At 45.1% G+C, this 13365-nt stretch overlaps 1 protein-coding gene across 2 annotated transcripts in view; it reads left to right on the forward strand.

Annotated features, from left to right (window-relative positions):
* The first annotated feature begins 395 nt into the window (after nucleotides 1-395).
* col16a1 (collagen, type XVI, alpha 1) overlaps nucleotides 396-13365 on the forward strand; it is a 367062-nt gene continuing 354092 nt past the window's right edge. The window contains exon 1 of one of the 2 annotated variants that reach the window (XM_072548617.1): nucleotides 396-526. The gene's annotated coding sequence lies outside the window, so the exon portion shown is untranslated. Of the gene's footprint in view, nucleotides 527-743; nucleotides 936-13365 lie in introns of those variants that run through there. The other variant, XM_072548616.1, reaches the window with a different exon arrangement.

Raw genomic sequence — 13365 nt, forward strand, 5'->3', positions numbered from 1 at the left:
GGAATAAAGGAGGGTTCAAATGTTTGTTAAGCTAGTCTTTTATAGCTGAGATGGTTCCTCTGGCCAGATATCAGTCTGAGATAGTCAGCCACTTCCAGCACGTTCACGATATGAAGGTCTGAAGTAAAAGCCGAAAGTACTGGAGAAACTCAGCAGGTCTGGCAGTATCTGTGGAGAGAGAAATACATTCCCATTCCCATTCTTATTCAGAACAGCAGGACTTTCCGTTTTTATTTCAGATCGCTAACATCCGTTAGCGCAGACGGTCCGTCCGTGGTTATTTCAGGGATAATCTGAGTTGATGGGAGCATTTGGGACAGAGGTCACCTCAAAGGCGATTGCGGCCAAGTCAGGAGGTCTCCCTGGCTCAGGGACCAGGATATTTCCAACTTCCACTGGCCGTACTGATTCAGTTAAAATTATCCCGCCTCCTTAATGCGCCGCCAACTCAATCTTTAAACCAGATGTGAGTTTGAACTCGCCATCGACCGTCAGCACATGCAGCCAGACTGGGAAAGCAAAGAAAGTTTGTGGACATTGTCTTTCCTTTTTTTTTCTTGTGTTGTTGTTCATATTGTTGCGGAATCTATTTGAATGTGAAGCGGGTTACATGCCTGCACGTCCCGGGACTGGATCATTCTGACCCGGGACCCCGGTGTCTGCAGCTCCTGTCTGGGCGAGTCTGAGTGTAGTCACAAAGAGTGGGAGGGAGAGTGGGAGGGAGAGGGGGGGTCGTCGTTTCCTCCTACAAGAGCCAAGTAATTAACAGGAGCCCCGGGAAGCTGAGACGGAATCAGTTCAGAGGGTGAATGAGAGAAGCAGGTCTGTCTGTGTAGGTTTTGAGGGGAGAGAAGTCCCAGGCACATACCTTAAACTCACTCCACTAAATTCACGGGAAAGTGGAGCCTGAAGCAATCTCACTTTCATTTCTTAAGGTAACTTTTGAAACAACTTTTCTTTGTATTTGTAAACTTGCCCGCTGATCTAATTGTCTTTGTGTTTTGCAATGAAGTCGGTGTCTTTTTGGTTTTAAATTTTTTTTGTTTAGTTTTGAGTTTCGGCTTGCTCATTGTGGGAAGGTTTGTCAGTCCAGTTTACTGAGTGTCTGTTGGTTTCTGCCTTTGTAAAAGCTGAAAGGGCCCCAAGTCTCTCCCGGGGAACTGCACTGGGAGTGAGTCCAGGATAGAGACCAGGGCGGGGTGAGAAGGTGGTCAGATCGTGATGGGATTTCTCTCAAAATCCCTTCTAGCGCGAGAGATTGAGGCTTTGGCGTGAACGGCATGGTCTGAATGAAGACATTTCAATTAAGAAAAGCTAACTGATGAAACCACAATCCATACTGACTTACCTCCGAACGATTCCCACCAAGATTGGCGACAAAGCGTAGGGATATTTGTACAGCAATATCTGGAAGGATACTTACAAAGCACCTGGAATATATGTGTCAATATTTACATGGGACCCTGAACATATGTGTCAATAATTATACACGACTCCGGGAGTGTGTCAATATTTACAAAGCACCCGAGATGTATGCATCAATATATACAAAGGAATGTGCGGTAACATTTACATTGGACCCTCGGTGTATGTCAATATTTACACAGGACCCGGGAGTGTATTAAACATGGAGGTAAGGCTCCAAGAGCAAATCAATATTTGCACAAAATACAAGAGTGTGTCAATATTTACAAAGGACCCTGGAGTGTTTATGCCAGACTCCAGGACCATGTGTCAATATTTATACAAGGCTGCAGAGGTGTCAGTATTTGCACAGAACCCTGGATGTATGTCACGATTTACAGAGTCCTGGGTGTGGGTCAGTACTTATCTTGGGCATTGTGAGTGTTTTATTATTCAGGCAGGACCCTGTTGTGTGTCAATATTATACAGGGCACAGGGCTAAGCCATTATTTATATTGGGCCCTGGGAATGTGTCACCATTTAACTGGGTGCTGGGCAGGTAGAATGTGCAAAGAATGACATTGACAGCCATAATAGGACTGTCAGTAGCTCTTGCAGTATGGTGCATTCAGGTGTGCTGTGGTGCATTCAGGAGGTGTGCTGTGGTGCTACATAGGGCTGTGTTCATTGCAGACAGGAAGAACATGCAATCTTGATGTGCCTGTTTCAACTCAACAGAATAGGTGAAGGCCATTCTCTGCTGCATTTCTCAGAACAATTAAATGATCAATCAGAGTCAACTTGCTTGGTTTAAAGTTTATGTAAGTCTTGGCAGTTAACTGGATTAAAGTGGTGCTGGAAAAGCACAGCAGTTCAGGCAGCATCCAAGGAGCAGGAAAATCGACATTTCGGGCAAAAGCCCTTCATCAGGCTTTTGCCCGAAACGTTGATTTTCCTGCTCCTCAGATGCTACCTGAACTGCTGTGCTTTTCCAGCACCACTCTAATCCAGAATCTGGTTTCCAGCATCTGTAGTCATTGTTTTTACCTTGGCAGTTAACTGTCAGTTAACATTAACTGGTACATTCTGTAAGGCAACATCTCTATCAACTGAGTGTACATGCTAAGCCTTTCATATGGTATAGATGACATTTTCCCCTTACTTTGGGATTCCTTGAGAATTGAGCTGATGAATATAAGATGAAAAGTTTCAACAAATGATGTCTATTTTCAGCAATACTGAAGTTTTTCACTGCAGAACAAACAAATGGGAATTGAACGAGTAGCTGGATGGAAGCTAGTCCAACATTTGTTGTCTCTGCCAGTGTGCTGTGTTCCTCTCTCCTTTTGATGCTTCATCTGGTTTTCCACTTCTGCCAAATTAGGTTTAACCCTTCCCTACAGTCCTGGTTAACTTTGCAACAAAGACATTTATTGAGCCCTAAAGTATGTTGTGTCCACCATGTTTTCTCCCCAGATGAGCCCGTGCTTGTGGACACAGGTGAACGGAAGAAACAGGGGCTGGAGTAGATCATGTGGCTCTTTGAGCTACCTCCACTATTCAGCAAAATCATGGCTGACCTCTACCTCAAATCCCAATAGCCCACAGTTACCAAAATACCAACTAAACTGTCTTAAATATACTCATGATTGAGCCTCTGAGGTAGGGACTACCAAAGGTTTGTCAATTTCTGAATGGAGAAAACTTACTTCATCCCTGTCCTCAGTAGATGACGGTCTATTCTGGTACTGTGATCCTGTGGGGTTTTTCACATTCATGAAATATGAACATCCTTGGCTTAGGCCGCCATTTATTGCTGAGCCCAGAGGGCAATTAATAGTTAACCACTTTGCTGTATGTCTGGAGCCACTTGTAGCCCAGATAAAGGTGGCAGATTTACCTTGACAATTGACAGTTGACATATGATAGTTTATTCCAGATTTTACTAAATTCAGATTTCACCATCTGGCAATGTGGGATTTGAACTCATATTCCTAGAACACAGTAGCATGGGGTTTTGGGATGACTAGTTCAGTGACATTACCGATGGTGGAAACATTTCTCAGCATATATCCTCTGAAGCCCCTCAGAAGTTTGATAAGTTTCAATTAAATCACCTTTCACCCTTTAATACTCTAGGAAATATCAGCTCAGCCGATACTCTCTCCTAACAGGACAATCCCCTCATCCTAGAAGCAGTGCTGTCAACCTTTGTCACACTCACTTTAAGCAGGTCGAGCATTTGTGAGGTCAGGAGGCTAACTCTTCACACACTAGTGGACTCATCAATGCCCTGTTTAATTATTTTCTTTAGGCATGATTAAACGCTCTCAGGAGTGTATTTCAGGCCTTCATCACTCCCTGCATTACAAAGTGTCTTCCCCCCCCCGATTCTATTGTTAAGCAGCTTAGATCTTGATCTCTCCCCCAATGGAAACAATATGAAGACACATTATCTTCTTGAACATCAAACCTCACCCCAACCTGTCTTCTTGAAGGGGATGACTCCAACTGCTCCAATCTATCCTCAAAACTGAAGACCGACATCCTGGGGATCATTCTTTCTGTACCACCTCTCCAAAGTCTCCATATTTTTCTTAAAGTACAGTACCTGGCATCAAATGCTGTACTCACGATGAGGCTGAACTCATGTTTTGGTCAAGGTTTATCATAACTTAGCCTTGATGCCACATTGCCTGTCTTTGTTCTTCCTGCCAAAATGAATCCTTCACATTTCTCTGCATTAAATTTTGTTGATCACTTTTTGTAGAACATAGAACATTACAGTGCAGTACAGGCCCTTCAGCCCTCGATGTCGTTGCTGACCTGTGAAACCAATCTGAAGCCCGTCTAACCTACACTATTCCATCATCATCCGTATGTTTATCCAATGACCATTTAAATGCCCTTAAATTGGCGGGTCTACTACTGTTACAGGCAGGGCATTCCACTCCCCTACTACTCTCTGAGGAAAGAACTTACCTCTGATATCTGTCCTATATCTATCACCCCTCAATTTAAAGCTATGCCCCCTCATTCCAGCCATCACCACCGAGGAAAAGGGCTCTCACTGTCCATTCTATCTAATCTTCTGATCATCTTGTATGTCTTTGTTAAGTCACCTCTTTACCTTCTTCTCTTTCACAAAAACAGCCCACTGAGTCCAAAGAGCATCCCACCCATATTCATCACTCCCCACCCTATCCCTATAACACCTGCATTCCTCATGGCCATTCCACCTAACATACACATCCCTGAACACCCAGGAATTTAGCTTGGCCAATCCATCTACTTGCACATCTTTGGATTGTGGGAGTAAACAGGAACACTTAGAGGAAACCCATGCCAATATGTGGAGAATGTGCAAACTCTACACAGACAGTCACATGAGGGTATAACCGAACCTTGATCCCTGGTGCTGTGAGGCAGCATGCTAACCATTGAGCCATCAAAATATGGATCAAAAGTGCAGTGCATTTAATATTGACCCCTGAGCAATGCCACTAAGTCACTTCATCTAGTTCACTAACCATCACTCTCTGTTTCTTGTCGCTCAACCAACTTCACATCTACTTTGGGGTCTGTTCTGGAATCTCAAGAATTCTGGAAGGTCATCTCCAATCCATCCATTATCTCAGTAGCTATGGCTTTGAAAACACTGGGATGCAGGTGTTTGAGAGAAGAAGATGATGGGATAATGCTTCCCCTTTCGTCCCAAGTGTCTAAAATAACCTATGGTTCACAGGGAATGTTTTAAACATTAGCACTGTTGCAATTTTTAATAATAAACACAGATCAGCATTTTGGGTTAATTTTAGGGGAGGCAATGGCCAAGTGGTGTTACTGCTCGTCAGTTAATCCAGAAACCCAGATAATTTTCTGGGGACCTAGGTTCAAATGTAGCCACGGCAGAAATTTATTCAAATTCAATAAAAATCTGGAATTAAGAGTTTAATGTTGTGAAACCATTATCAATTGTCATTGAAATCCATCTAATTAACTCAGATTTATAAAATCATGAGGGGCATGGATAGGGTAAATAGACAAGATCTTTTCCCTGGGTTGGGGGAGTCCAGAACTAAAGGGTTTAGGGTGAGAGGGGAAAGATTTAAAATGGACCCAAGGGGCAACGTTTTCATGCAGAGGGTGGTGCATGTATGGAATGAACTGCCAGAGGAAGTGGTGGAGGCTGGTACAATTACATTTAAAGGCACCTGGATGGGTATATGAATAGGAAGGGTTTAGAGGGATATGGGCCAAGTGCTGGCAAATGGGATTAGATTAATTTAGGATATCTAGTCAGCATAGATGAGTTGAACTGAAGGGTCTGTTTCCATGCTTTACATCTCTGTGACTCTGTGTCTTTTTGGGAAGGAAACTACTATCTTTACCCAGTCTGGCCTACATGTGACTCCAGACCCAAAACAATATAGTTGATTCCTAATTGCCCTCTGGGCAATTAAAGATGGGCTAACCACCGATGCCCACATTCCATGTCGAAATTTTTAAAAATCAGAAGAAAATATCATGTATACTCAAATAATACCCCAAAATGTAAACATTCCAGAACATAGTATCTCTCACACACAGACTCATTCACACAACATATGCATATTCACACACCAACTCATGCACACATGCACTGACTTTCACATCCACACCTACTAACAAGCACATGCAAATACATCGCCTCACACACAGACTTAAACACATACAGTCACACACGCTCTCATGAGCACATGGATATTCATGCATATACTCATGTAGACCCTTTCATACACAGTACAATTGGCTTCCAGAGTTATTAGCAGAAGTATCAGATGTAAATTGTTCGTCTGAATGTTTCAATCCTTTAACAAGTATGTTGCAGGCCTGGATAGGTTTGCTCTTGTTGTTCTACAGAGGTGAATATAAGTTGGAAGTCTTGGAATTTCCTCTCAAGTTAATGACTGACAGACTGAGAAGGTTAATGAGTCCTTACACTGACAGATTGACAGATTGCTTGCAGGTTTCGGTTCTAGTGGCTGGAGGAAAGACCCACTTTGACCTGCTAACTTGTAGACTGACTGCTCCCCCCCAGTATTGCCCACTTTCTTGGGGGAATGAGATTTGTTATCTCTGATCAGTTTCAGGAACATGGCTGACACTGCTCTTGTCCAGCCAGACTGATTTAAAGTTTGGAGATGTTGTCACACATTGGAGAGGGGTTGGTGGCCGTTCATACTGTCTAATGAATGACTGGTGTCAGATGCTGTCTTTTGTTAAGTACTGAGCTCTGAGTTAGTGGGTTTGGAAACCCACCCATTTTGAGTTTTAGTTATGTAGACCAACAGAAGATTCAAAATCCACAGACCGGTTTTGCTTGATGTGTCCATTCAATGGGGCACCCAACACAAGATCAAACAGTTAGGAACCTCTTGGAAGCTTGAGATAATTTGTCATTCAGAATTCACATTACCCTTTAAAACTGTATTGGCAGCTATCTAATATCCACTTTAAAGGAGGCATTAGTTCCAGAAAATTCGACACAGATTACAGTCCAGATTTAAAGTTATGACTATGACACAGATGATTTGGCACCACTTATTCCCATTAATGTTTCCACGAACATTTCTTTATTGATTCTGATTATTTCAAGTTCCTCATTTTTACTGAGCCTTGCTTCTATATTATTGCTGGGATGTTTCTGTCTGTTTCTTAAGACAAATACTAAGCTGGATTTTCAGATTTTGGCAGCACTTGGTGTATGGTGGTGATTTAAAAACTATGGTCTGGTAGCATGTCCTTTGGATGCCAGGGAATGGGAAACCTATTCACTTTTAATGAAATAGTCATTAAACCCTTTGTTACTGGGTTTAGGAGATTTGGATGAAATAGAAGAGCCTGGAATACATGTGCCCCCGCTGTTGGGTACATTGCAGGAAGATCAGCTAGTTTATTTTTATTTGTTGAAAACAGTTCAAAGTTTGGGAGAAGATTTGTAGCTCGGGTGCTCTTTGTTGTGGTTGTGTTCGCCGAGCTGGGAATTTGTCTTGCAAACGTTTCGTCCCCTGTCTAGGCCACTATAAATGCCGGAGGAAACAGCACAGAAGCGCTTCACAGGAGGCTCCCAAGCACTGAGGATGTCACCTAGACAGGGGACGAAACGTTTGCAAGACAAATTCCCAGCTCGGCAAACAGAACCCGTTGAAAACAGTCATTTTATAGGACAAAACCATAGAATCCCTACAGTGTGGAAGCAGGCTATTTGTTCTATTGAGTCTACAACGACCCTCCGAAGAGCATCCCACCCAAACCCACACCCGATAACCCCACATTTTCCATGGCCAATCCACCTAACTTGCACATCTTTGGAAACACACCCATTGGAAAGCAGAGCACCCATTGGAAACGCACGCAGATACAGGAAGAAAGTGCAAATTCCACACATACAGTCAACCAAGGGTAGAATTGAACCTGGGTGCCTGGTGCTGTGAGGCAGCACTACTAACCACTGAGCCACTGTGTTGCCTCAACAGTTTGGGCCAAGTGCAGTGCAGTGTTTAGTTTACCTGTATGGCCACTATAGTCTCTATTAATGATATGGGCGGATTGAGGAGCAGTCCTTGGCCACTGTAGTCTCTATTAATGATATGGGCGGATTGAGGAGCTGTCCTTTATCAATAATAGAGACTATAGTGACATGGGCCGATTGAGGAGATGTCCTTGGCCACTATAGTCTCCATTAATACTATGGGCGGATTGAGGAGCTGTCCTTGGCCACTGTAGTGTCTATTAATGATATGGATGGATTGAGGAGCTGTCCTTGGCCACTATAGTGTCTATTATTGATATGGGCAGACAGAGGATCTGTCCTTGGCCGCTATAGAGTCTATTAATGATATGGGCGAATTGAGGAGCTGTCCTTGGCCACTGTAGTCTCTGTTAATGATATGGACAGACTGAGGAACTGTCCTTGGCCACTGTAGTCTCTGTTAATGATATGGGCAGATTGAGGAACTGTCCTTGGCCACTATAGTGTCTATTAATGATATGAGCGGATTGAGGAGCTGTCCTTGGCCAGGTTTGTGTCAACTTTTGCTACTGATGCCAGTCAACCAGCTGTTGCCTTCTGGAGATGGTTGGCACCATTAATTAGGCACCAAGCTCACCCCCAATGCAGTTGGATCACAGGAGTGGATCCCTGACTTGGAAATAATCGGGCTGTCTGGTTCCTGACTCCACACTGAATGTCTGTCACCTAGTTTTGTTTAATGCTCCTTAATCTCACTATAGTTCCACTATCTTTGCATCTAATGCTCCCACATTTACTTTCACTAAACTCCTCCTATTTATGTATCAATTATAAAATTTGAAATCTGACTTTACAACTGCAAACTTGCAAGAAATATAATCTGTTTTCTCTTTTCTTATCAATTCCTTGTTCTTCCTTTGAAGAATTTTTAAATCATCTCAGTTCTCGGGTTTACAGTTCCTTGTGGCAGAACGCACATCTTGACGGACTGTTTATTGTTGCTGGAGATTTCAACTATGCGAATCTCAAGATTGTGCTCCCTAGATCCCATCAGCATGTGGACTTTGCAACGAGAGGGGAGAACATGCTGGATCTGATTTACACAAACATCCCCAATGCATACAGGGCAGAGCCCCTGCCCCACCTCGTGTTCTCAGACCACATCTCTGTTATGCTAATCCCAGCATACACACTGCTCATCAGACGTGTCAAACCGGTTCGGAAGCAGGTGAAAACCCGGCCAACTGTTTCGAGTGCCCTGGCTGGCATGTGTTCAGGGAGGTGACAAACAATGGTGACGCCATCAACTCAGAGGAGTACACAGCATCGGTGATTTGCAGCATTAGCGAGTGTATTGACGACGTCACTGTGTCCACGACCATCTCTTCTCACCCCGACCAGAAGCCGTGGATGACCGCAAAGGCATGTGCGCTGCTGAGGCCTCGTGATTCCACCTTCAGAGCAGATCACATGGTGGCCCTAACAACAGCCAGGGCCAACCTGACCCAGACCATCAAACAGGCAAAGCATGCACACGCACAGAGAATACACAGGACAGCGGTGATACACAGAACATGTGGAAGGGCATCGAGACCATCACTGGAATCGTCTGCTTGTGCTGGGGATGCCTCTCTCCCGGATGAGTTGAACAAGTTTTATGCACAGTTTGAGGCACAAAATGACATGGCAGTGAGGAAGTCCTCCTCCCTCCCAATGACCAGGTGCTGAGCCTTAACCATGGCCGATGGGAGCAACACCCTATGCAGAATCAATCCACATAAGGCTGCAGGACCAGGTAAGTCCTCAGAGTGCTCAGAGGATGCCCTGACATACTGGCAGATGTTCTCATGGACATCTTCCTGAGCTGCACCATCGTTCCAATTTGCTTCAAGGCCATTACCATAGTCCCTGTGCTGAAGATGTCTTCAGCAACCTGTCTGAATGACAATGCCCCATTGCACTAACACCCATCATCATGAAGTGTTTCGAGAGGTTCGTGATGAGGCATATTAAGACCCTGCTGCCCCCTTCACTGGACACCTTGCAGTTCATATATAAACCCAACTGCTCAACAGGTGATGCCATTTCTACCACTCTCCATCTGGACCTCACTCACCTGGAGAAGAAGGACACCCACAACAGATTACCGTTCATAGGCTTCAGTTCTGTATTTAACACCATCGTTCCTCAGCACCTGACTGGGAAGCTGAGTCTGCTGGGCCTAAATACCTCCCTTTGTAACTGGATCCTGGACTTGCTGACTGGGATACCTCAGTCAGTCTGAATTGGGAACAGCATCATACTGAGCACGCCCCCCCCCCTCCCCCCCCCCCCCCAAGGGCTGTGTGGTCAGTCCACTGCTGTTCACCTGCTGACACATGACTATGCAGCGAAGCACAACTCGAATCACATCATCAAGTTCACTGATGATACGACTGCAGTGAGTCTCATCAGCACGAATGATGAGTCAGCATACAGAGGCTAACGGACTGGTGCAGAGCCAATAATCTGTCTCTGAGCATGGACAAGATGAAAGAGATGGTTGTTGACTTCAGGAGGGCACGGGGCAATCACTCTCTGCTGGACATCGACAGCTCCCCCGGGGAGATCATGAAAAGCACCAAATTTCTTGGTGAACACCTGGCAGCGAATCTCACCTTGACCTTCAAGACCAGCTCCATAGCCAAGAAAGCTCAGCAGCATTTCTACTTTCTGCATAGATTGAGGAAAGCTCCCCCCCCCCCCCCCCACCCTCAACCATATTCTCCAGAGGGTTCATTGAGATTACCCTGAGCTGCTGCATTGGTGCCTGATTTGGGATTTGCACTGTCTTGATCATAAGACCCTACAACGGACAGTGAGGACAACTGAGAGGATCATCGGGGTCTCTCTTCACTCCATTACAGCCACTTACACCACACGCTGCACCCGAAAGGCTAAGAGCATTGTGGAAGACCCCACACACCCCTCACTCAAACTCGTCTCCCTCCTGCCATCTGACAGAAGATACTGGAGCATTCATTCTCTCACGGCAACAATTTCTTCTCCTAAGCCATCAGGCTCCTTAACACAGTATGATTGGACTCTTTCCTGCCTGAAATTCTTTGCACTACTTTGTATTGCTGTGAGAAAAATTTCTATTATTTATCATGCTTCTATTACACTGTAACTTGTGTGTTTTGCACTTCTTATGCACTTTATGCTGTGTACTATTGTGCTGTCCATGGAGCACCCTCGGTCATTTTTACTGTTTCTGTTGTATATGGTAAAAATGACAAATAAAAGCTAATCTCCTCTGTTATACTCTAAGGTTCTCACTCGATCTAAGGTTTTTGAGATTTTTGTGTCCTCGAGGAATGTACATTTGCGTCAAATTGTGTTCTAATATTTGAAATACTAGTTATTGATTGTCTATTGTCAAAACTCATGTATTTTCCCAATCTATCTGAGCCAACCTGCCCCTTGTAGTTACAAGGTTTTGCTGGTTTAGATTTGAGATTCACACACACACATGAATTAGGAGCAAAAATAGGCTGTTCCTCAATCCTGGATGAAAGGGAGTACTGCAGATGCTGGAGATCAGAGTCAAGATTAGAGTGGTGCTGGAAAAGCACAGCAGGTCAGGCAACATCCGAGAAGCGGGAAAATCGACGTTTCGGCCAAAAGCCCTTCATCAGGAATGAGGCAGGGAACCTCCGAGGTGGAGAGATAAATGGGAGTGGGAGTGGGAGTGGGGGTGGGGCTGGGGCTGGAGGGGAAGGTAGCTGAGTGTGCAATAGGTGGTTGGGGGTGGGGATGGAGGTGATAGGTCAGAGAGGAGGGTGGAGCGGATAGGTGGGAAGAAGATTGACAGGTGGGACAGGTCATGAGGATGGTGCTGAGCTGGAAGGTTGGAACTGGGTTAAGGTTGGGGGAAGGGAAATGAGGAAACTGGTGAAGTCCACATTGATACCATGGGGTTGAAGGATCCAGAGGCAGAAGATGAGGCATTCTTCCTCCAGGCGTCGGGTGATAAAGGAGTGGTGATGGAGGAGGCCCAGGACCTGCATGTCCTTGGCAGAGTGGGAGGGGGTGTTGAAGTGTTCAGCTACGGGCCGGTGCAGTTGATTGGTACGGATGTCCCAGAGATGTTCTCTGAAGCACACTGCGGGTTGGGCAGAGGTGAGGGGGAAAGTGTGGGCGCAAGTTTTGCAATTCCACATTTCCACAATTCCTGCCCTGCCACCGCAGGAATTGCAAAACCTGCACCCACACCTCCCCCCCCCCCCTCTACATTGGGGAGATGGGAAGCCTACTCGCAGAGCGCTTCAGAGAACATCTCCGGGACATACGTGCCTAGAGGAAGAACACCTCATCTTCCGCCTCAGGATCCTTCAACCTCATGGCATCAATGTGGACTTCACTATTTCCTCATTTCCCCTCCCCCCACCTTACCCCAGTCCAACCTTCCAGCTCAGCACCATCCTCATGACCTGTCCCACCTGTCAATCTTCCTTCCCACCTATTCACTCCACCCTCCTCTCTGACATATCACTTTCACCCCACCTCCATCCACCTATCAAATTCCAGCTACCTTCCCCCCAGCCTCACTCCCCTCACATTTATCTCTCCACCCCCGAGGCTCCTAGCCTCAATCCTGATGAAGGGCTTTTGCCCGAGATGTCGATTTTCATATTCTTCGGATGCTGCCTGACCTGCTGTGCTATTCCAGCATCTAATCTTGACTCTGTTCCTCGATCCTAGTCTACCCTTCAAGAAGATCATGGCTGAGATATTTGCATTTCAATTTCTACATTCCCAATACATTTACATTCTTGTTAGGCATCAATCTGCCCCTACCTTAAAATGATTAATGTTTCCACCTCCACTGCCTTATGAGGCAGAGAGAATGAAAATCATACAACCCTCTGAGAGCAAATAATTTCCTTCACCTCTGTCTTAAAGGGGTAAAATTAGTTTTAATCAGTGCCCCCTCATTCTGAACTGACCCACGGGAGGAAACATCCTTTCCACGTCCACCTTGTCAAGACCAACCAGTATCTTATATCCTTTAATGAAGTCACCCCTCACTCTTCGAAGCCCCAGTGGAAACCAACCCAGTCAGTCCAATCTTTTCTCATAAGATAATCCACGCATTCCAAGTATCAACTCTAAGCCACCTCTAATACATTTTCATCCTTCCAGAAATAACGAGACCAAAACTGCGCAAAATACAGTGTTCAAAATGTGGTCCCACCAATGCTGCACATAACTGAAGTATAAAGTCTTATTTTCATGTTCAATTCCACCCATACTAAAAGATAGCATTCCATTTGCCTTCTTAGTTCCTTGCTGTACCGACATACCAACTTTTAGGGACTTGTTCACAAAACACTGAGATCCCTCCACACCTTGGGATTCTACAGGTGTTGTGTGTGTTGAAGTTGTACTCTGCTTTCAGACTCCAG

This window comes from Chiloscyllium punctatum, chromosome 27 (assembly GCF_047496795.1).
Source record: "Chiloscyllium punctatum isolate Juve2018m chromosome 27, sChiPun1.3, whole genome shotgun sequence".
Lineage (NCBI taxonomy): Eukaryota > Metazoa > Chordata > Chondrichthyes > Orectolobiformes > Hemiscylliidae > Chiloscyllium > Chiloscyllium punctatum.